The 23113-nt window shown below is 36.7% G+C and overlaps 1 pseudogene; it reads left to right on the plus strand.

The window, feature by feature from the left end:
• The first annotated feature begins 4213 nt into the window (after positions 1-4213).
• On the plus strand, positions 4214-5229 carry LOC139359988 (histone-lysine N-methyltransferase SETMAR-like; annotated as a pseudogene).
• The last annotated feature ends 17884 nt before the right edge of the window (positions 5230-23113 follow it).

Raw genomic sequence — 23113 nt, forward strand, 5'->3', positions numbered from 1 at the left:
CTCACACTTGTAATTTCAACACTTGGGGAGGCCGAAGAGGCAGGATCGCTTGAGGCCAAGGGTTCAAAACCAGCCTGGTCAACATAGTGAGACTCCCCCATCTCTATAAAAGAAAAATTTAAAAATTAGTCAGTGTGGTGGCATGTCCTGTCGTTCCATCTACTGGGGAGGCTGAGGCAGGAGGATCACTTGAGCCCAGGAGTTTAAGACTGCAGTGAGCCATGGTTGGGCCACTGTACCCCAGCCTGGGCAATAAATAAATACATAAACAAATAATGCATTTAACCTTAGTGAAGACTGAGAATGTCTATAGTTAAAAAAAAAAATCTATTTAACTGTCTTAAAAAATAAATAAATAAATAAATAAATAAATAAATAAATAATCGTTCTCCAGAAGAACTGTGATACAGTGTGGGGAGTTATAAGATTCCCTGCAAGATAGGATTTTTTTTATCTTAATGTGTTTTAGGGGCTCCCAGGAGAAATCATTTTAGCACCTAGACCCTCAAATCAAATACCACTCTCCCACTTCCCTTCTCTGGTGAACAAACTGTTCTCTAAATTACCTGAAGTATATAGGCTTTAAATATTAAACAACTGCTGCGACTTATCTCTAATAGAGTAATTTGGATTTAGGTACAAATGTTGTGTTTGAAATGTTAAGAGCAGGATGTCTTTTAACAGCATGTTTTAAAAGGTCTGTAGCCATGTTTGTCTTGCCACTGCAGAAAGTCACAGCTCAGCTCAGGTGGCCCCGTAGATGAAAAGGTTCAGATGGCCAGTTCCCTGGCCATGCTGTTGCTCCAGCAGAGACTCGCTGAGAGCAGAGTTGACTCTTGAGACAGGTGAAAAAGGTCTGTGCAAACCAGATGACGGGTAAGAACAATCTCACCCCACCCCACTATCTGCTGTTAGGCTAACACTTCTTTACTGGGTATTTCACAAGTCTTCCTTTAAATCATATTTTAAACAACTCTATTTGTTTGTGTGTCTTGAGAAATACTGATGTCAATAAATATAAAAAATAAAAAGAGGAAACATCCCACAACCATATAAATTACGTGAGAGAGTGTGTGTGTGTGTGTGTGTGTTTCTGTATAATGCATTTACCTTAGTGAAGACTGAGAATTTCTATAGTTAAAAAAAAAAACTCTATTTCACTTAGATTAACTTAGGGATTTCCCAACTAATTTGAGGTTGGTATTTTTTTTTTCTCAGAATATCTGTGAACATTTCTTAGTATCTTAGTGTTTCATAAGACACATTTAAGAAGAACTGATGGCCGGGCACGGTGGCTTATGCCTGTAATCCCAGCACTTTGGGAGGCTGAGGCAGGCAAATCACAAGGTCAGGAGTTCGAGACCAGCCTGGCCAACATTGTGAAACCTTGTCTCTACTAAAAATACAAAAATTAGCCGGGCATGGTGGCATGCACCTGTAGTACCAGCTACTCGGGAGGCTGAGGCAGGAGAATCGCTTGAACCCAGGAGGCAGAGGTTGCAGCAAACCGAGATCACGCCACTGCACACCAGCCTGGGCAACAGTATAAGACTTCATCTCAAAAAAAAAAAAAAAAAAAAAAAAAAGCATTGATAAGGCATAACAAGATTTAACTACTTTGTATCATATTGGAAATATGACCCAGGTCTAATAATATTTATCAAAGCATTTACCTATATCCCTTTTTCTAATTAAATATTTTAGTAGCTTCCCTTCATATATTCATATTCTTTATAAATTGTCTTCATTAAGTTGAAGGGTGATAGATAAGAATTACTCTTTACTTTTATTAAAGAATAATTTTAAAAGGCACAACATATGATACAACAAACCTAAGTGTACCTCATGGGGCACAGCAGGATGGCATAAGTGGGTTTGGGTTGTTGTGAAAGATCTGAATGTATGGCTGTCCTAAGAACAAAATCAACATATCAAGATAGTAACAGCTAAAGTTAAATCAACAAAAGTCTGCAATTTGTCTGTATCAAGACCGCTGATAATAGCAGTCTTAGCTTCCAAATGAAGTTTTCTAGAAAGTAAGAAATCTAGAAAGATTACTCATCCCTTATTACTCATTATCCGCATTTAAAAGATCAGCCTTGACAGCCAATCAATCACTGAGAGCAATTTTATTTAATTTGTAATAATAAAGAGCATTAACTGATGAAGACACTAAACAATTGATCTGATAGGAATATATGATTTTAACAACTAAAATTAAACTTGCATAAAATATTTTATTACTGTACAAAATGAAGTCTCATTGTATTAAATGATAACAACCTGACTCAAAGCAATTAATGACAGCAGTAGGAATAATACCTATGTTTGTTTGGTCACTGTTATGGGCCGAGCACTGTAGTACATAGGCTACCTGATTTATTTCTTAAAGTAGCCCTACTCTTATGAGGAAAACAATGCTCAAAGAAATTAAACAACTTTTCCAAATTCACATGTCTGTTAAATGATGACTGAAAGAGATGAATGCATATAAAATTGGGACAGTTCTGCAGAAACTGGGATATGGTGGTTGTCCTAGGAAAAAGGCCACATAACACATTTTCTTTCCAAGGGATAGTGTAAGAAATCAAATTATACTAACTTAGGCCCTTTGACTTTTTATAACCAATAAGATTTTAAGAAGACAAAAGATATTAAAATGATAGTTTTTTTTGCTCAACGAAGTCATTATATATGATCACTATAAGTGTAACACTTTAATTGGCTTACAATGATATAGAACATTCTTTCTTAAAAGACCACAAAACCTTCAGTGACTGCTACAGTGTCTGGGTCCATTCCCTTCCCAAACACCTGCAACAGCCACAGCCCACAACATCCACCCACCATTGTCCCCACTTCTCCTTCATCAACTTCCACCTACAGGCATGTCTGATAGCCTTTTCTCACCAACAAGAAAATGAATAACCAGAGAAAAAAAGAACTCATAGCGTGTTATATCACCAGAGCCCCCAAATAGTAAATCCTTAAAAATAAGTTTTAAAGAGCAACCAAAAGAGAAAGTAATGCAAAGAGAAAGAAGTGAGATGGGAAGAAGATTGAGAAGGAAAGAAAGAGAAAAGAAAGGAAAAAAGGCAAGCACTACATTTTCCATTAAAAATAAAAATGCATCTTAAATTGTTAAAACAGCTCTTTAAAATAACTTTTGTATGCATATTTCTAAGGGCAAATATCAATAAAATCAATTCATATCTAAAGTTAATAAGTAAAAACACTAATTTTTTTAACATCTAGTTTATATTATAAAGATTTATATTATAAAGATTTCATTCGAAATCTAAAGAAATGTAAAGATTTAATGCAGAATGCATAATGACATCAAATCTAATGGGAGATACTATAATATTTGTAAAAGCTAAAAAAAAAAATTGTGTTTTTTTTTGGTTTTATTTTAGATAGAATCTTGCTCTGTAGCCCAGGCTGGAGTGCAGTGGCGTGATCTCGGCTCACTGCTACCTCCACCTCCCAGGTCCTGGTTCAAGTAATTCTTCTGCCTCAACCTCCCAAGTAGCTGGGATTACAGGCATGTGCCATCATGCCTAGCTAATTTTTTTTTTTCAATAGAGACAGGGTTTCACCATGTTGGCCAGGCTGCTCTTGAACTCCTGACCTCGTGATCCACCCACCTCAGCTTCCCAACGGGCTGGGATTACAGGCATGAGCCACCATGCCTGGCCTTGTTTTGTAATTTTAAACTGATTTGTGTGACCTTGGCAGCTTTGACTAAATACATTATCATTTGAATTAGCAATTGTCTTTTAATGATATGTGGAACTTTTTGTAGTATTAAAAAATTCTTTAAAAGTGGGTCTTTGTATATCTGGTTTTAGCTTGATAGCATGCAAAACATGAAATGCAATGATCAATCTTTATAACAAGGAGTTACAAATAGAAAACTCTTCTTAATTACTATGTAAAATTTAATTACATTTAAATTAAAATTTAATGTTTAAATTATATACAGCCATTCTGCTTAGATTATGAATTATAAGAACTTAATAAAGACACTATTATATTATGTTGGTGCAAACATAATGCGGTTTTTGCATTGTTGAAATTTGCCATTTGATATTGGAATACATTCTTAAATAAATGTGGTTTATTATACATCATTTTAATACATATTTCTCACTTTATGGCTTTTTTGATAATGACTTGTTATTTGCTCTTTATTTTGAATTTATTTTAGACTATGGAAATAATGTTAGACAAAAAGTAAATTCGAGCGATTGGTGTTCAAAATGGGTCATAAAGCAGCAGAGACAACTCGCAACATCAACAACGCGTTTGGCCCAGGAACTGCTAACGAATGTACAGTGCAGTGGTCATTCAAGAAGTTTTGCAAAGGAGACAAGAGCCTTGAAGATGAGGAGCATAGTGGCCAGCCATCGGAAGTTGACAACGACCAGTTGAGAGCAATCATCAAAGCCGATCCTCTTACAACTACATGAGCAGTTGCCAAAGAAGTTAATATTGACCGTTCCACAGTAGTTCGCCATTTGAAGCAAATTGGAAGGGTGAAAAAGGTCGATAAGTGGCTGCCTTATGAGCTGAGCGAAAATTTAAAAAATCTTCTTTTTGAAGTGTTGTTTTCTCTCATTCTATGCAACAACAACGAACCATTTCTCGATCGGATTGTTATATGCCATGGAAAGTGGATTTTATATGACAACCAGCCACAACCAGCTCAGTGGTTAGATCAAGAAGAAGTTCCAAAGCCCCTCCCGAAGTCAAACTTGCATCAAAAAAAAAAGTCATGGTCACTTTTTGGTGGTCTGCTGCTAGTCTCATCCACTACAGCTTTCTGAATCCTGGTGAAACTATTACATCTGAGAAGTATGCTCAGCAAATCAATGAGATGCACCAAAAACTGCAATGCCTGCAGCTGGCATTGGTCAACAGAAAGGGCCCAATTCTTCACAATGCCCGACCGCACGTCACACAACCAATGCTTCAAAAGTTGAATGAATTGGGCTACGAAGTTTTGCCTCATTTGCCATATTCACCTAACCTCTTGCCAACTACCACTTCTTCAGGCATCACGACAACTTTTTGCCGGGCAAACACTTCCACAACCAGCAGCATGCAGAAAATGCTTTCTAAGTATTTGTTGAATCTTGAAGCACAGATTTTTACCCTACTGGGATAAACAAACTTATTTCTTGTTGGCAAAAATGTGTTGATTGTAATGGCTCCTATTGTGATTAATGAAGATGTGTTTGAGCCTAGTTATAATGATTTAAAATTCACAGTCCAAAACTGCAATTACTTTTGCACCAACCGAAAATGTTTAATTTTAAGTTTTATCGTAGAATAATAAACACCATAAAAGACTACATGTCTAAAGTAGACAATTTAATAAGCTTTGACCTATGCATACAGCCATAAAATCATCACCATAATCAAATAAACGAATATATCTGTCATACCCTGAAGTGTCCTCATATTCCTTGAAATCCCTCCTTCCCATCCCTCCTCTTTATCCCCTCATTATCATCGATCTGCTATCATCATAGATTTTTTTGCATTTTCTAGAATGTTATATAAATGAAATCACACAGTAAGAGCTTTTTTTCTAGTATTTTTCATTCAGCTTAATCAATGTGAAGTGTGTCCATGTTATTGCACATCAATAGTCCACCTTTCAAATTGCTAAATATTATTTCATTGTATGGATATGCCACAATTTGCTTATCCATCCACTTGTTGGTAAACATTTTGTTTCTAATTTTATAATAATAAAAATAAAGCTGCTATGAGCATCCTTGTACAAATCCTTATGTTCATATGTGTTTTTTAAAAACTTTGGTTACTACATAGCAAAGGCATGGCGAAAACCTATGAAAGGTGTATGATTAGCTTCTTAAGAAACTGCAAAGCCTTTTTCCAAAATGCTCATACCATTGTACACTCCCACCAGCAGTGTATGAGAGATCCAGTTGCTCTAACATGCTCACTAACATTTGGTATGGTCAATCCTTAGAGATTCTAACAGGGATGTAATGTCATCTCATTGTGGTTTTTGTTTGCAATCTCCTAATGGCTAATGAGCATCTCTTTATGTCATTCCTTTATGTGTTTGTCTGCCACCCATTGTCTTCTTTGGTGACAGAAAGTGTCTGAATAAAGTTCTACCCATCTTTCCTTATTATTAAGTTTTAAGAGTTATTTATATATTCTGTATAGAAACCCTTTATCAGTTATATGTCTTGCAAATATTTTCTGCCAATCTGTGGCTTTTCTTTTTATCTTAACGTGTCTTTAAAGTACAAACATTTTTAGTTTTACTGAAGCCCAATTTATCAATTTTGTTTTCTTTCATGGCTTGCACTTTTGGTGTGATAGCTAGAAATCTCTTTCTACCCCAAGATCACAAATATTTTTCTCCTATGTTTACTTTTAAAGATTTTATGTTTTAGATTTTACATTTAGGTGGATAATTCATTTTTAGTTTATTTTATAATAAAAAAATCAAAGTTCATTTTTTGCATTCTTTCAACATCATTTGTTGATATCTTTAATATATTTCATATTACAGATTATTATGATGAGTGTAGGTTAATAATGAAAATCTCTAGCAGTTTTTTAAATTAAATATACACACACACACACACACACACACACACACGTACAGAATAGCATTTACCTGGTATTTTTTCTCTTATTCCATACATTCTTCCCTGAAAGTTCATCTGAAAATAGACAGTAATAAAGTAATAAAGTTAGATTAATGTTTTATGTAAATATATCCCAAAATATTCAAATAATTATATAGCTCATTCTTTTATGGCCCAGATTTAATTATTAAAAGAAATGTATTTAGTCCAGAATGTACAAATTAGAAAAGTTAAGAATCAATTGTTGATTTTTTAATAGTGCAAACCAACTTGGCCAACTTCCAGAGCATATTTCTATTTCAAAGCTGCTCTTTCCTTTCCCCTTTCTGATGGCAAACAGAGAAATGGAAACCACATGCAGGGATGGGTTCCTGGGTGATCTTGAAAGTCAGAGCTCCCCACCTGCTTTTATACCCTCCTGTGTATGAACCAGTACATAAGAGAAATACTTGTCCCATCTCATTTGAGACTCTTGGTCTCTGTTAGAGCATCTTGATCTATTCTCTATCACAAAAATTGATACTGGATACTTGGCACTTCCCTAAATAAAACTTAAAATATATGGCAACAGTGTAATAATGTGGGCAGGAAGCTGGTGACTTCATTGTGGTCATGCCATAATGAAAATTTGCAAAACTATTACATTGATAACTTAGAAGATAGGCCTGATACACTAAGACCATGGTCCTAGCAACATAGTTTAAAAATGTCCGGGTATTGGTGCATGCTGTTCACTGTCTATGCCATGTAACAAGTACTAAAAAAGAAAGAAGTAGATATTAACAGCTTCACATTTCCAAAGCAGAGAACCAAAGAGAGGAACTTTGGCTAGGGGGAGTTCTCTGTCAATTTGCTGAGTAGTTTCAAATGTGAGCCAGTCAGGGGCAAAAGCAGTTTAAGAGTTGTCTTCTCACCAATGCCCATAGTTTCAAATGTCCTCAAAGTAGCAAGGGTTAAATTAAGGAAAACAGGGATGGTCAAGAACAGCAACTGATGGATAAATGAGAGTCTATACACCACAAAACCAAGATAGGAAGAATTTTTGACCATGTTATTCTCAAATTAAACTAACTGGAAGCACTTGGCTAAAAGTCTGCATGCTGGAGATAAGTCAGTACTAAAGAGCATGGCTTCCTGGGCCCAAGTCACTTTCACAGCCTACTTCCCTAGGGGCAGAGGCTAAAAGCCCTGGTGAATGACTTAAGGGTGAATAAATCACCCCCTAAATCTTAGACCACCCAGGCTTGTGGCTTCTCTTCTTTAGCAACGAAAGTACTTCAAAATATTGATAAGAAATATCTCCCAAAAGACAAACCTGTGAGTCAAAGAGAATAATAAACAGGGCAATTCCTCAGAAAGTGGATCCAGAGTAAGAACAAGGAATTTTCTACATGGTCACAACAAAATAGTGGAATTCTGACCTACAGAATTCCTCTATTGCAATAGACCCGTGTATTAATCCATTCTCACACTGCTATAAAGAACTGCCCCCAAGACTGCGTAATTTATAAATAAAATAGGTTTATTCATCCCACATGGATGAGGAGGTCTCAGGAAACTTACAATCATGGTGGAAGGGGAACAGGCACATGTTATATGGCAGCAGTTGAGAGAGAGAGTGTGTGGAGGAGGAGCAATCAGACATTTATAAAACCATCATATCTCATGAGAACTCACTTAGTATTACGAGAACAGCATGGGGGACACCGCCTTCATGATCTCATCACCTCCCGCCAGTCTCCCTCAACAAGTGGGGATTATGGGGATTACAATTCAAGATGAGATTTGGTTGGGAACAAAGCCTAACAATATCAACCAGTGACTTCTGTGTTTTTCCCCATCTTCCATTTACCAAATAAAAAATTTTATTGAGACTATGTTGATCATATTACCCCATTCTTTATTGGATGTGGCCCGAGAGGTCAAAAATGATTTTCTTATAGATCACAGACCATCAAGGAGTCACTTGTGAACATGGCAGAATGCACAGCCCACAGATCCTGAACTTTGGGTTGGATACAGTAACTGCATGGGACTTTGGTCCTTCTTGCTTGGGGTTCAGGTTAGTGTGTCCTCTGTGAGAAGAAGGATGCACAACACAGATTGGGCCACAGCTGTGGACTGGGGCAACAGCAGTTGTCTGTTAAATGCTATTCTTCTTTTCTTCCTTTAACAGAACTATCCATTGAGTTGTAGCTGGGCATGTGGCTGGATATTCCAGCCTAACTTATATCGATTTCCTTTATTCCTATAAATGTCAGGTTTATTTATTGCACTTAAATAAACATTAAGATGCCATTCTCAAAGCACCACCAAAGCAGAAATGGTTGATATATGAAGCTGTTTTCAGGCACGGTAGAATGAAAAGTATAAAAATTTTTTGGGTCAGACTGAAATAACAACATGTAAAAAAAGACAACTCTTTATTTGACAGTATTCAACAAATAATTATCCATTTAATTTCTCTTTGAAACAATCACCTTATTAATATTGCATTGGCCTCAATAAGTGTGAGTACTTATTGTGGTCATATTTGTGTAAATAATGGTCACTTAGAGATCTGAAAAAAATGTGGCTTTCTCAGCATATCTAAATTTATGTTAGATCTGGCTTAATGTGTACCCATGTATGCATATATATATTAGAGTTATGTATGTTACATGTGTATATGCATACTAGAATTGGAATTATTGTTTGAAAGCTAGCAAAATTTTAACTAGAAAAAGATAGTTAATATCTAATCATAGTTGACATGTCAACTAAAATAAGTAGCTATTATGAAAGAGGAAAAAGGTGATTTCAAGTTGATTCATAAGAACTCGCCCAGCAACTAAGATTGTATGCTTTCCTTTTTTAAAAAAACACTGAGGTTCCAAGATGGCCGAATAGAAACAGCTCCAGTTTACAGCTCCCAGCATGATCGATGCGGAAGACAGGTGATTTCTGCATTTCCAACTGAGGTACCTGGTTCATCTCATTGGGACTGGTTGAACATTGGGTGCAGCCCATGGAGGGTGAGCAGAAGCAGGGTGGGGCATTGCCTCACCCAGGAAGTGCAAGAGGTCAGGGGATTTCCCTTTCCTAGCCAAGGTGAGCTGTGACAGACAGTGCCTGGAAAAACGGGACATTCCCACCCAAATACTGCGCTTTTCCAATGGTCTTAGCAAACAGCACACCAGGAGATTATATCCCACACCTGGCTCAGTGGGTCCCATGCCCAGGAAGCCATGCTCACTGCTAGCACAGCAGTCCAAGATGGACTTGCAAGGCAGTAGCCTGGCAGGGGGAGGGGCATCCAACATTGCTGAGGCTTGAGTAGGTAAACAAAGCAACTGGGGAAGCTCAAACTGGGCAAAGCCCACTGCAGCTCAGCAAGGCCTGCTGCCTTTGTAGACTCCACCTCTGGGGGCAGGGCATAGCTGAACAAAAGACAGCAGAAACTTCTGCAGACTTAAATGTCCCTGTCTGACAGTTCTGAAAAGAGCAGTGGTTCTCCCATGACGGTGTTTGAGCTCAGAGAACGGACAGACTGTCTCCTCAAGTAGGTCCCTGACCCCCATGTATCCTAACTGGGAGAAATCTCCCAGTAGGGGCCAACTGACATCTCATACAGGTGGGTGCCCCTACGGGATGAAGCTCCCAGAGGGAGGATGAGGCAGCAATATTTGCTGTTCTGCAACGTTTGCTATTCTGCAGCCTCTACTAGTGATTCCCAGGCAAAGAGGGAATGGACCTCCAGCAGTGGAGCTCCAGCAAACTCCAACAGACCTGCAGCTGAAGGACCTGACTGTTAGAAGGAAAGCTAAAAAACAGAAAGGAAGAGCATCAACATTGCTGATCTGCAATATTGGCTGTTCTGCAGCCTCTGATAAAAACCTTTGAAAAGATTAGACCTTTTGTCTAACTAGAATAAACAGTGTAGATAAGACCTTAAATGACCTGATGGAGCTGAAAACCATGGCATGAGAACTAGGTGATGCATGCACAAGCTTCAAGAGCCGTTTCCATCAAGTGGAAGAAAGGGTATCAGTGATTGAAGTTCAAATTAATAAAATAAGGCGAGAAGACAAGTTTAGAGAAAAAAAGAGTAAAACAAAACAAACAAAGCCTCCAAGAAATACGGGACTATGTGAAAAGACAAAATCTAGGTTTGATTGGAGTACCTGAAAGTGACAGGGAGATGGGAACAAAGTTGGAAAACACTCTTCAGGATGTTATCCAGGAGAACTTCCCCAATCTAGCAAGTCAGGCCAACATTCAAATTCAGGAAACACAGAGAATGCCACAAAGATACTCCTCGAGAAAAGCAACCTCAAGACACATAATTGTCAGATTCACCAAGGTTGAAGTGAAGGAAAAAAATGTTAAAGGCAGCCAGAGAGAAAGGTCAGGTTACCCACAAAGGAAAGCCCATCAGATTAACAGCAGATATCTCAGCAGAAACTACTGGCCAGAAGAGAGGGGGGGCAATATTTAACATTCTTAAAGAAAAGAATTTTCAACCCAGAATTTCATATCCAGCCAAACTAAGCTTCTTAAGTGAAGGAGAAATAAAATCCTTTACAAACAAATACTGAGAGATTTTTGTCACCACCAGGCCTACCTTACAAGAGCTCCTGAGGGAAGCACCAAACATGGAAAGGAACAGCCAGTACCAGCCACCACAAAACATGCCAAATTGTAAAGACCATCAGTGCTAAGGAAGAAACTGCATCAACTAATGGGCAAAATAACCAGCTAACATCATAATGACAGAATCAAATTCACACATAACAATATTAACCTTAAATGTAGATGGGCTAAATGCCTCAATTAAAAGACACAGACTAGATAAAGAGTCAAGATCCATCAGTGTGCTGTATTCAGGAGACCCGTCTCATGTGCAGAGACACACATAGGCTCAAAATAAAGGGATGGAGGAAAATCTACCAAGCAAATGGAAAGCAAAAAAAAGCAGGGGTTGCGATGCTAGTCTCTGACAAAACAGACTTTAAAGCAACAAAGATCAAAAGAGACAAAGAAGGCCATTACATAGTGGTAAAGAGATCAATTCAACAAGAAGAGCTAACTATCCTGAAGATATATGCACCCAATACAGGAGCACTCAGATTCATAAAGCAGCTCCTTAGAGACCTACAAAGAGATGTAGACTCACACACAATAATAATGGGAGATTTTAACACTCCACTGTCAATATTAAATAGATCAATGAGACAGAAGGTTAACAAGTATATCCAGGACTTGAACTCAGCTCTGCACCGAGCAGAGCTAATAGACATCTACAGAATTTTCCACCCCAAATCAACAGCATATATATTTGTCTCAGCACCACTTTGCAATTATTCCAAAATTGACCACACAGTTGGAAGTAAAGCACTCCTCAGCAAATGTAAAAGAATAGAAATTACAACACATTGTCTCTCAGACCACAGTGCAATCAAATTAGAACTCAGGATTAAGAAACTTACCCAAAACCACACAACCACATGGAAACTGAACCTGCTCCTGAGTGACTGCTGGGTAAATAATGAAATTAAGGCAGAAATAAACATGTTCTTTGAAACCAATGAGAACAAAGACACAACGTACCAGAATCTCTGGGACACATTTAAAGCAGTGCATAGAGGGAAATTTATAGCACTAAATGCCCACAAGAGAAAGCAGGAAAGATCTAAAATCGACACCCTAACATCACAATTTAAAGAACTAGAGAAGCAAGAGCAAACAAATTCAAAAGCTAGCAGAAGACAAGAAACAACTAAAATCAGAACAGAATGGAAGGAGATAGAGACACACACACACAAAAACTTTCAAAAAAAATCAATGAATCCAGGAGATGGTTTTTTGAAAAGATCAACAAAATAGACTGCTAGCAAGACTAATAAAGAAGAAAAGAGAGAAGAATCAATTAGATGCAATAAAAAATGATAAAGGGGATATGACTCCCAATCCCACAGAAATGCAAACTACCATCAGATAATACTATAAATACCTCTACACAAATAAACTAGAAAATCTAGAAGAAATGGATAAATTCCTGGACACCCTCCCAAGACTAAAGAAGGAAGAATTTGAATATCTGAACAGACCAATAACATGCTCTGAAATTCAGACAATAATTAATAGCCTACCAACCAAAAAAAGTCCAGGAGCAAATGTATTCACAGTTGAATTCTACCAGAGGTACAAAGAGGAGCTGATACCATTCCTTCTGAAACTATTCCAATAGATAGAAAAAGAGGGAATCCTCTCTAACTCATTTTATAAGGCCAACATCATCCTGATACCAAAGCCTGGCAGAGACACAACAAAAAAAGAATTTTAGACCAATATCCCTGATGAACATCGATGTGAAAATCCTCAGTAAAGTACTGGCAAACCAAATCTGGCAGCACATCAAAAAGCTTATCCACCATGATCAAGTTGGCTTCATTTCTGGGATGCAAGGCTGGTTCAACATATGCATATCAATAAATGTAATCCAGCATATAAACAGAACCAAAGACAAAAACCACATGATTATCTCAATAGATGCAGAAAAGGCCTTTGAGAAAATTCAACAGCCCTTCATGCTAAAAACTCTCGATAAACTAGGTATTGATGGAACATATCTCAAAATAATAAGAGCTATTTATGACAAACCCACAGCCAATATCATACTGAATGGGCAAAAACTGGAAGCATTCCCTTTTAAAACTGGCACAAGACAGGGATGCCCTCTCTCACCATTCCTATTCAACATAGTGTTGGAAGTTCTGGTCAGGGTAATCAGGCAAGAGAAAGAAATAAATCCGGAAAAGAGGAAGTCAAATTGTCCCTGTTTGCAGATAATATGATTGTATATTTAGAAAACCCAACGTCTCAGCCCAAAAAATCTCCTTAAGCTGATAAGCAACTTCAGCAAAGTCTCAGGATACAAAATCAATGTGCAAAAATTAAAACCATTCCTATACACCAATAGTAGACAGAGAGCCAAATCATGAGTGAACTCCCATTCATAATCGCTTCAAAGAGAATAAAAGACCTAGGAATCCAACTTACAAGGGATGTGAAGGACCTCTTCAAGGAGAACTACAAACTACTGCTCAATGAAATACAAGAGGACACAAACAAATGGAAAAAAAATTCCATGCTCATGGATAGGAAGAATCAATATCATGAAAATGGCCATACTGTTCAAGGTAATTTATAGATTCAATGCCATCCCCATCAAGCTACCAATGACTTTCTTCAAAGAATTGGAAAAAAACTACTTTAAAGTTCATATGGAACCAAAAAAGAGCCCGCATTGCTAAGACAATCCTAAGCCAAAAGTACAAAGCTGGAGGCATCATGCTACCTGACTTCAAACTATACTACAAGGCTGCAGTAACCAAAACAGCATGATATAGACAAACAGAGATATAGACAAATGGAACAGAACAGAGCCTTCAGAAATAACACCACACATCTACAGCCATCTGATCTTTGACAAACCTGACAAAAACAAGAAATAGGGAAAGGATTCCCTATTTAATAAATAGTGCTGGGAAAACTGGCTAGACATATGTAGAAAGCTGAAACTGGATCCCTTCCTGACACCTTATACAAAAATTAATTCAAGATGGATTAAAGACTTAAATGTTAGATATAAAATCATAAATACCCTAGAAGATAACCTAGGCAATACCATTCAGGACATAGGCATGGCAAGGACTTCATGACTAAAACACCAAAAGCAATGGCAACAAAAGCCAAAGTAGACAAATAGGATCTAATTAAGCTAAAAAGCTTATGCACAGCAAAAGAAACTACCATCAGAGTGAAAAGGCTACCTACAGAATGGGAGAAAATTTTTATAATCTATCCATCTGACAAAGGGCTAATACCCAGAATCTACCAAGAACTTACAAATTTACAAGAAATAAACAAACAACCCCATCAAAAAGTGGGCAAAGGATATGAACAGACACTTCTTAAAAGAAGACATTTATGCAGCCAACAGACGTGAAAAAAGCTCACCATCACTGGTCATCAGAGAAATGCAAATCAAAACTACCATGAGATACGATCTCACACCTGTTAGAATGGTGATCATTAAAAAGTCAGGAAGCAACAGATGCTGGAGAGGATGTGGAGAAATAGAAATGCATTTACACTGTTGGTGGGAGTGTAAACTAGTTCAACCATTGTGGAAGAGAGTGTGGCGATTCCTCAAGAATCTAGAACTAGAAATGCCATTTGACCCAGCCATCCCATTACTGGGTGTATACCCAAAGGATTATAAATCATGCTACTTCAAAGACACATGCACGTGTATGTTTATTCCGGCACTATTCACAGTAGCAAAGACTTGGAACCAACCCAAATGTCCATCAATGATAGACTGGATTAAGAAAATGTGGCATATATATACCATGGAATACTAGGTAGCCATAAAAAAGGATGAGTTCATGTCCTTTGCAGGGACATGGATGCAGCTGGAAACCATCATTCTGAGCAAACTATCACAAGGACAGAAAACCAAACAACGCATGTTCTCATTCATAGGTGGGAACTGAACAACGAGAACACTTGAACACAGGGCAGGGAACATCACACCCCGGGGCCTGTCATGGGTTGGGGGGCAGCAGGAGGGATAGCATTAGGAGAAATACCTAATGGAAATGACGAGTTAATGGGTGCAGTAAACCATCATGGCACACGTATACCTGTGTAACAAACCTGCATGTTGTGCACATGTACCCTAGAACTTAAAGTATAATAAAAAAAAAAAAAAATTGAGTGGATATGTGTCATGTCACAATGAAACACAGAAATTAAAACTAACAATTGATGTTACCATTAAAGCAACATTAAATAGTTTGGGGGGAGAATAAAGAAGCCAAGAAGATGGCATCTGCACAGTTAAGATGCTCATGTAATTTTATGTATTTAAAGTGCAGAGCAGCCTGAGACCCATGCCTGCACAATGCTGAAAGAGCTAATCAGTGTTATATATTCAGTCTTAGATGAAATTGTGCATTTCTTAAAACACTAGTGTGCATTGTTTTAAAAATGTATAAAGTAACAGTTCAGAATTAAAGAACCATAAGAACGCAGCTAAATAGGAAAAAGATTTGCAATGCCATAACTTTTATGATGAAACAAATACATTTTTATCATATTTTATGCATAATATGTACTAATACCTTTTGAATTCAATGAAATGTGGAAGTGTTTTGTGATTCTGATCTTACTAAAGCAATTGTTTCATAAACAAAGAAAACAATTCAGGACTGCAGAGATGGTAAACGATTACAAAGGTCTGTCATTTAAAGTTTCCTTTTGTTAAATATCGCATTATATTTATTTCTTCCCAGAAATTCAAGATAGGGTATGAGGGACATTTCTAAAACTGATTGGGTATTAAATAATTCAACACCCAAGAGCTGTGATCAAACAGATCTGTAGGCATATATAAGTACCACTGAGGTGAAAGTGCCAACCAAAGCAATTAGATTGAAAATTAATGTCTGGAGGTAATCAATGGAAGAAGTGACTGTGGACCTTCCCATCTGCATCATCTTTGTTTATGGCTGTAGCTGGGTATCACAGAAAAACCAACTCATTTCTCAAAGACAGACAAAGGATGCTTCCTGCAATGCAGGCATTTCTAAATTAAATTGGAATCTATAGGAAGTGTTTCTATTCTCAGATCTTAAACTGATTTTTATTAATGTTGCTGGCCAGTAATGAAGATAAATAGTAGGCACATTCCACTGAAGCCAGGAACTGCAAATACAAGGGGGTGACTTGGGAGTGATTAATTATAGTCTCTCTGCAAGGGATCAAGGAGTTTTGGGGTTACCTTTCTCTCTAATGATGTCCCTTACTCTGACATTAGCATCACTGATGTAGGATTTGGATATATGACACTCTTTTTTTTTTTTTTTTTTAACATGGAGTCTCGCTTTGATGCCCAGGCTGGAGTGCAGTGGCGAGATCTTGGCTCACTGCAACCTCTGCCTCCTGGGTTCAAGCAATTTTCCTGCCTTAGCCTCCTGAGTAGCTGGAATTACAGGTGCGCCCCACAATGCCTGGCTAAATTTTTTGTATTTTTAGTAGAGACGGGGTTTCACCATGTTGGCCAGGCTGGTCTTGAACTCCTGACCTCAGGTGATCTGCATTCTCTTAAGTGTCCAATTGTGACTTAGAGCCATCATAATAAATGCTTCAAGGTGAGCCCATCTTGGGCACGTTCTTTACATTTTACAATGCGTGTTATACCAGCTAATACAAATCTCAACAGGACCCATTTTAGATGGTATTTTATGTAAGGGAACTTCTGGAAACTTCTCATAAACAGAATTTTCTGGATAACTGATCATTTAAATAGAAAAAAATTGTTTTGTTTCAACCTAAGTGGCTGAAAAAGATCTTTACAAAATGTATTAGTCCACTTCACAGCCTTGCTAAGTACGGCATACTAAAGCTAATTTAATATTTCTTTTATGATTGATGACTCTGCAGTGCTTCCGGGTCACTATGAATTGTTGTTGAGGTAATAAGCTGTAGTATATTGAACACTGAATCTAAACTGACCAGATATTGGCTTATTTCATTGTGCCTTGATTCTTTCTCCCTAAAGCAGAGAACAGAAAAGAAATTTACTGGTGTTATGGTCCCAGTTAGAGCTGTTACTGTGTATGTGTGTCATACATTGTGGTTCTTAGGACAAGTGTGGGATGTAAAACATCAAAAGTTTTCAATGGTCCTGACACGTAGTCTTCGATGGACACTTCCACAAACCTGTTCCTGAATGTGATCAACTGCTACCAGCCCCAATCAATTTACAGGTACCTCAGTGCTTTCACGTCTTCTGAAGTTGCCATGATACCAATCACAAAAGTAATTGGACTGTCAGTATTGCTAACTGCTTCATGGTGAAATTGGCAGGCATGACAATTGTGCTCTGAATCCTGATCTTTTAATAAAGAGATAATAATAACAATTTACTGACAAATTATGCCATCACTATAAAATTCCATTCCATATAACTTGCCTGAGTGCAAGTCTACAGAATTACACAAGATTTTTCATTTTATTTGGGGAACATTATAGAAACACAGCACCCAGTGCTTTTCCTAGAACTTCTCTTCAGGATGTAAAGAGAATCTGGCCCCATCACTCTCTTTCTATTTCTGTTTTAGGATCTTTTCACTTTGTTCAGACAAAGAAACCACAATTCTGAAAAAACCCTTGGGTAACAAATACAGAAACTGTGTAATGGAATAAGACTCTTCGGGAATATGATTTGTAAGAGCTGAAGGACTAGCTCTTGCTGTACCATTGAAAATACAAGGCTGGAGATGCCCATGGGAAATTAAAGAATACTGCATGGTAATGGTGATGGGAGATGGGTGAAGGTTATTCCCAATGCCCCCATAAGTTTTCTAACCTAAAGACCCAAAGTCCTTAAGCTTTCATTTTGCTAAAGTTTCCACAACTGCACAACACACTCACTGCACAACACACTCACTGCACAACACACTCAAGAACTGGAGAACTTTTGGAAATATCTCTTTGAAAGAACAAGGAAATTACTCCTTTGTTACATCAAGGAATGATATGTTAAAAAAAAAGGTGGGAGGAATAAAGGATAAAATCATTTATGGAGCACCTACACTGTGAAGATGCTTACATAAGAGCTTCACACATATAATTTAATCCACTTTTTACTCGTATGCATAAATCAATGTTGGTCCCATTTATAAATGAAAAAAGTGAGATGTAATGCTATTAAATAATGAGCCACAGGAATAATAACGTTTACAATGGTAACAATAATAACTACCAATAGTTAATGCTTATGGAAAGTCTAGTATATCTCAGGCATTGTTCTAAATTTTTTGCATACATTAAGTAATTTAATTTTCACCAAAACCACATACAGTAAATGTTACTTACTTTTTGCAGAAGCAGAAATGGGGGCTCAAAGAATACCAGTGAATCCCAATGTCAAAATAAAAGGCAGTTGGGATTTAAATTTAGGCCTGTCTGGGTCCAAAACCTATGTTCTTTCCACTATACCCAACTTAAATAGGAAAATCTATGCACCGTGGTTCCCACACGTATTGGGTAGTCATTGTAGATCCAATTAGGGTGGGCACAAATAGGAAGTTTGTTCATCAACTAAACAAATGAGATTTTCAGAATATGTAAGGCAAAATTTTAGGCATTAAAAGGGTTTCTAAAATGCAAACAACATAATCTGTCTTCTAGGAATTTATAGTCTGTAAAATACCCCCCCAAAAAAACTAAAATGGCAGTTTATTATATATATCAACTGGCTGCTAATAATGGCAAATATTTATGAGCACTTAGGTGCCACACATTATAAGCTTCGTATATATTAGTAACTTTTTCTTATAAGCAATACATATAGGTAATATCATTACCTCCCATTTTACATAAGAGGAAACCTTACAACATAGCCTGTAAAGATATCCTAAGGACAGTGAGATCAGTTTCTCCTGGAGGCATTTGTAAATGTTTTTTAGAAGGCATAAAGGAGATGGGTAGGGCTTTGTTAAGGTCTCAAAATGGATAGTGTTTTACACAGCAATAAAAATTGCATTGATTTTAATATCTTGTTAAGCCCTTCAGTAACAGTGGGGATTTACATAATGGAATATTTTTGATATCTTTATATAGAAATGGACAATAACAAGGAGGCAACAAGAATAGAGAGTTTATATTATAATCACTCAAACTTCTACATATATATTTAGGCAAAGAACATAGACAAAAATGTCCCATTTTTATTTCAATTTTAAAGGAATTATGGAAAAAGGCTTAATAAAAAAAGACTGAACTTTTGGTTAACATAACTGAAAAAAAGGTGGGAGGAGGAGAATATAGATAACTTGAGATCATAATAAAATTAACATCATTTAAAAATTATCCAAAGGCAGATTTAAAGAAGAAACAGAAATGTTATTGTTAGAACTAGGCCATAGGGGAGGGTAAGGAATGGCAGTGGCAATGGGAGATGGAACTCCTAAACACCACCCCGCTTTAAATAGAGTACCTTATTCTCATCCCAGTTTGTTAAACAGCCTGGAGCAAAGCTGGGAATGAATCAGGATTACTCTGCTTTGCCTGATTTTACTGAGTTTCATTGAAGAGCCAAGAACCACATTTCATCTAATATAAAAAGCCATCCATTGAAAACACATCATTAGTTTAAACATCATGAAGAAAGAAAAATTAAACTATCATAATCAACCTATGACAAATATTTTCTTATCATCCATTATAAGACAATGTTCATTTCAAAGAAGTTAAAATGTGAACAAATTAGTATAATATAATCAATTAAATATTACACAATCCAATTCTCAGACTTTAACCTTGGTATACAGATCTATTCTGGATAAGTAAAAATCTGATTCTATGACTAAGCATAAATTGAGGCTGGAAAAGTTGAATTGATCATCTACTTTTAAGGCATAATATAACTGGAAAGAAATAGCAAATTGTTATGGAAAGCTCATCGGTTTTTAAATTAAGGATACTTGGGTTTTAACCCTGGCCCCATGCCATAGATATATACTATGAGAAAAAATTATTTAATCTTTAATCTTAAATTGTCCAGTCTATACAGGGGGTAATACCTCCTGGGTGTTCTTGTGAGGGTTAAATAAGAGTGTGTGTGGGTAACACATACTACAATTTCAGGCACAGGGAACAATTCACTGAACAGACCTTCACCTGAATAAGTGATCTGCAGGCTATTGAATCACACAACCAGGTGCGATATTAATATTAATATTAAAGGCACAAGATTCTTTTCAATCTCATAAGTAAATCCACTGCCTCTTCCTTTCTAACTGATATCATCATATATCTCTCTAGTAATAACCTACCAAGGTATGGAATCAATGGAAATAAACATTGAACAAAATAATAAATTAATTTTAAGCTAGTTTCTAGATTGACTTCTTTAAATGTATGTATTATAACACAAATGAAAGCAAAATGGAGTGTAAAATATTATTATAATTGATTAAATGAATCAAAGTTTCATTGATAATATGTGGTGTCACATTCAAGGGGAAAGGGAATATTGGTGGCCACAAATTTTAACGTATTGGTTTTTCTAAGGAATAATTTGTTGTAAAAATGGATTTGGTTTGTTTTCTTGTTTTAATTCTTTCTTTATGTCTCTTACAGTTATAATGATCTTTAGACTTAGATTTTGTTTCTCTCTAAGGTTATGATAAATTAAACTTTCCTATATTGTGTCTTATTATATTTCCCTACATTAAACTCATCTGATCTCTGTTGTATGTGATTGTAGCTTAGAAATGCTCTGGTGGACTTAGTTTTTTTCCCTTTTTCCTTCAGTAATATGTGCTGTCATATTGACTTGTAGCCACCATGAAGAATAAGTTTAGAAAAATCAGACCAATAATATTCTGGGATGTCTAAAGGACATTAAGCAAGCAAATTTCCCTCTCAAAGAAAATGCTTTTATGAGAATTTGTTGAACCCTGAATTAAAAAAAAAAAAAAGAGTCCTGACAATTTTAAAGAAATGCCTTATTTTCAATTATACCACTGAAGCAAGATTCAAGAATAATATTTTATATCATTAAAATTAACAGCTAGCTAGAAACCTGAATATATATTTAAGGTTCTAATATGGGGAAAAGCTTACATTGCTGTGTTTAGAAGTCATCATAGTAATTTTGTTTGCATAAAGTAAGATCAGGGCTAGGCATAATGGCTATCTCAAGCTCCTATTTAAACCAGACGATTAATTAAAACCAAATCAATCTAAGCCAAGTAAAGTAGATTACTTAAACTAGCAGGCAGTATGATCTAAATAACAATTCCATATAGCCACATCCAGAGCCTTTGCAAGAAGTATATGAATTAAAATTAAAGTAACTACAATCAGGCAGAAATCACCAAAGGATTTCATTGCTTATGATTTTTGTTGTAATCATTAAATATTTGACACGTGTAAATAAAACCGATTTAAGATCATGATTAAACTCTGAATTTTGGATTTGATATGATGATCAAATCAGTGCTTTCGAAAGGAACAAAGAAACATCATAAAACCACAGAGGAAATTCCAGTCCTTGTAGGCCAAATGTGTATATATGAGCTTCGTGCCCACAGGTACATGAGGAAAGGAAGATCAGTTAGTAAAGATCTCTTAAACAAGAGGTAACCTGAGTTTCTGTGAGAAAATTCTTAAGGAATTTGAGGAAATCTAGTACACAGTTTCTTACTTTATTTTTCAAAGTTCCTCCATGATTGAAAATTGTCAGGCAAGGAGGTTACCTCTCCCTCCTCTGCCGGGGGGTAGCCATAAGATCTTGCTGGAATTACTCCCTGGAATGGGCCCGGAACTAGTTTTCACCAATTAAGATAATCTGTATCTCTCGCAGTCATATGGACGGGTGAATATGTGTCCTAAAATGCTCCCTGTCAGGTATTTTCTTCTGTGGACATAATCGAGAAAACCCATAGCCTTCATTGGTGCTAGCGGTGCTATCATTCATGATAAAAGCCACCTGAGGACAAAGCCAATTCACAGCAGAAGAAAGATCTAAAAGTGTCAGAGAGAAGTAAGAACATGCCTGAATTCTCTCCCATCCCTGAACGTTTTAGTTACATGGCTCAATAAATCCCCTTTATTATTTAAGCCAATACACTTTCACTCAACGCATCCTAACCAAAGCAGGGAAGTGGGCTGACCTGTTCATGCAGAACCTGGCTAGAGTCAGTGGGCATGTTTTCTATTTCCCAAGAGATAAGAATTAGTGACCCAGAATGTGTTGTGCCTTGACAGAAGCAAACATTCTGGTTTGTCATTCTACTAGAAAATTTGGACAACAGCTATCTATTTGTGTCCTCCCAGCTTCAGTCGCCTAAGCAGACATCAGCTTTAGGTTGTCCCATAAAGCTATTGCAGTGAAACAATGTCCCTTCATATCTGAACAAATCTAGATATGTTGCATATTGGAGTTTTAAATTTTATGTGAGATAATGACATTATAGTTTCAGACTTAGGTAATTGAGAGGCACTCAAAGACTGTTTTGTTTTTTGTTTTGTTTTGTTTTGTTTTTTTGTTTTTGTTTTTAACCTAAAAGCAATCAGAAAAACCTGTGGAAATGACCAAGTTTCCATTTGGAACACTGGGGAGGTAAAAACTTCCCTTTCTGAATACAACTTTAAAAGGGATAATGGAGGCCAATATAAAGTTATTTAATAGTTTTGTTAAATTGGTTATTGAGGACTTTAAAATATATTCACATGATAAGATTCTTGTAAACAGGAAAGATTTTTCTGTTGAGAACATCTTGGCAATACAAAGAGGTGAAGAAGTAACTGAGAAAAGGCACTTGGAGGCGAAAGGTTGTTCTTTATCTGATGGGTAAAAAAGCTGCGCACTCTTAAACAGAGAAATCATTCTTAGAGCAGACAGTACAATTTGT

The sequence above is a fragment of the Macaca nemestrina genome, chromosome 19 (assembly GCF_043159975.1).
Source record: "Macaca nemestrina isolate mMacNem1 chromosome 19, mMacNem.hap1, whole genome shotgun sequence".
NCBI classification, from domain to species: domain Eukaryota; kingdom Metazoa; phylum Chordata; class Mammalia; order Primates; family Cercopithecidae; genus Macaca; species Macaca nemestrina.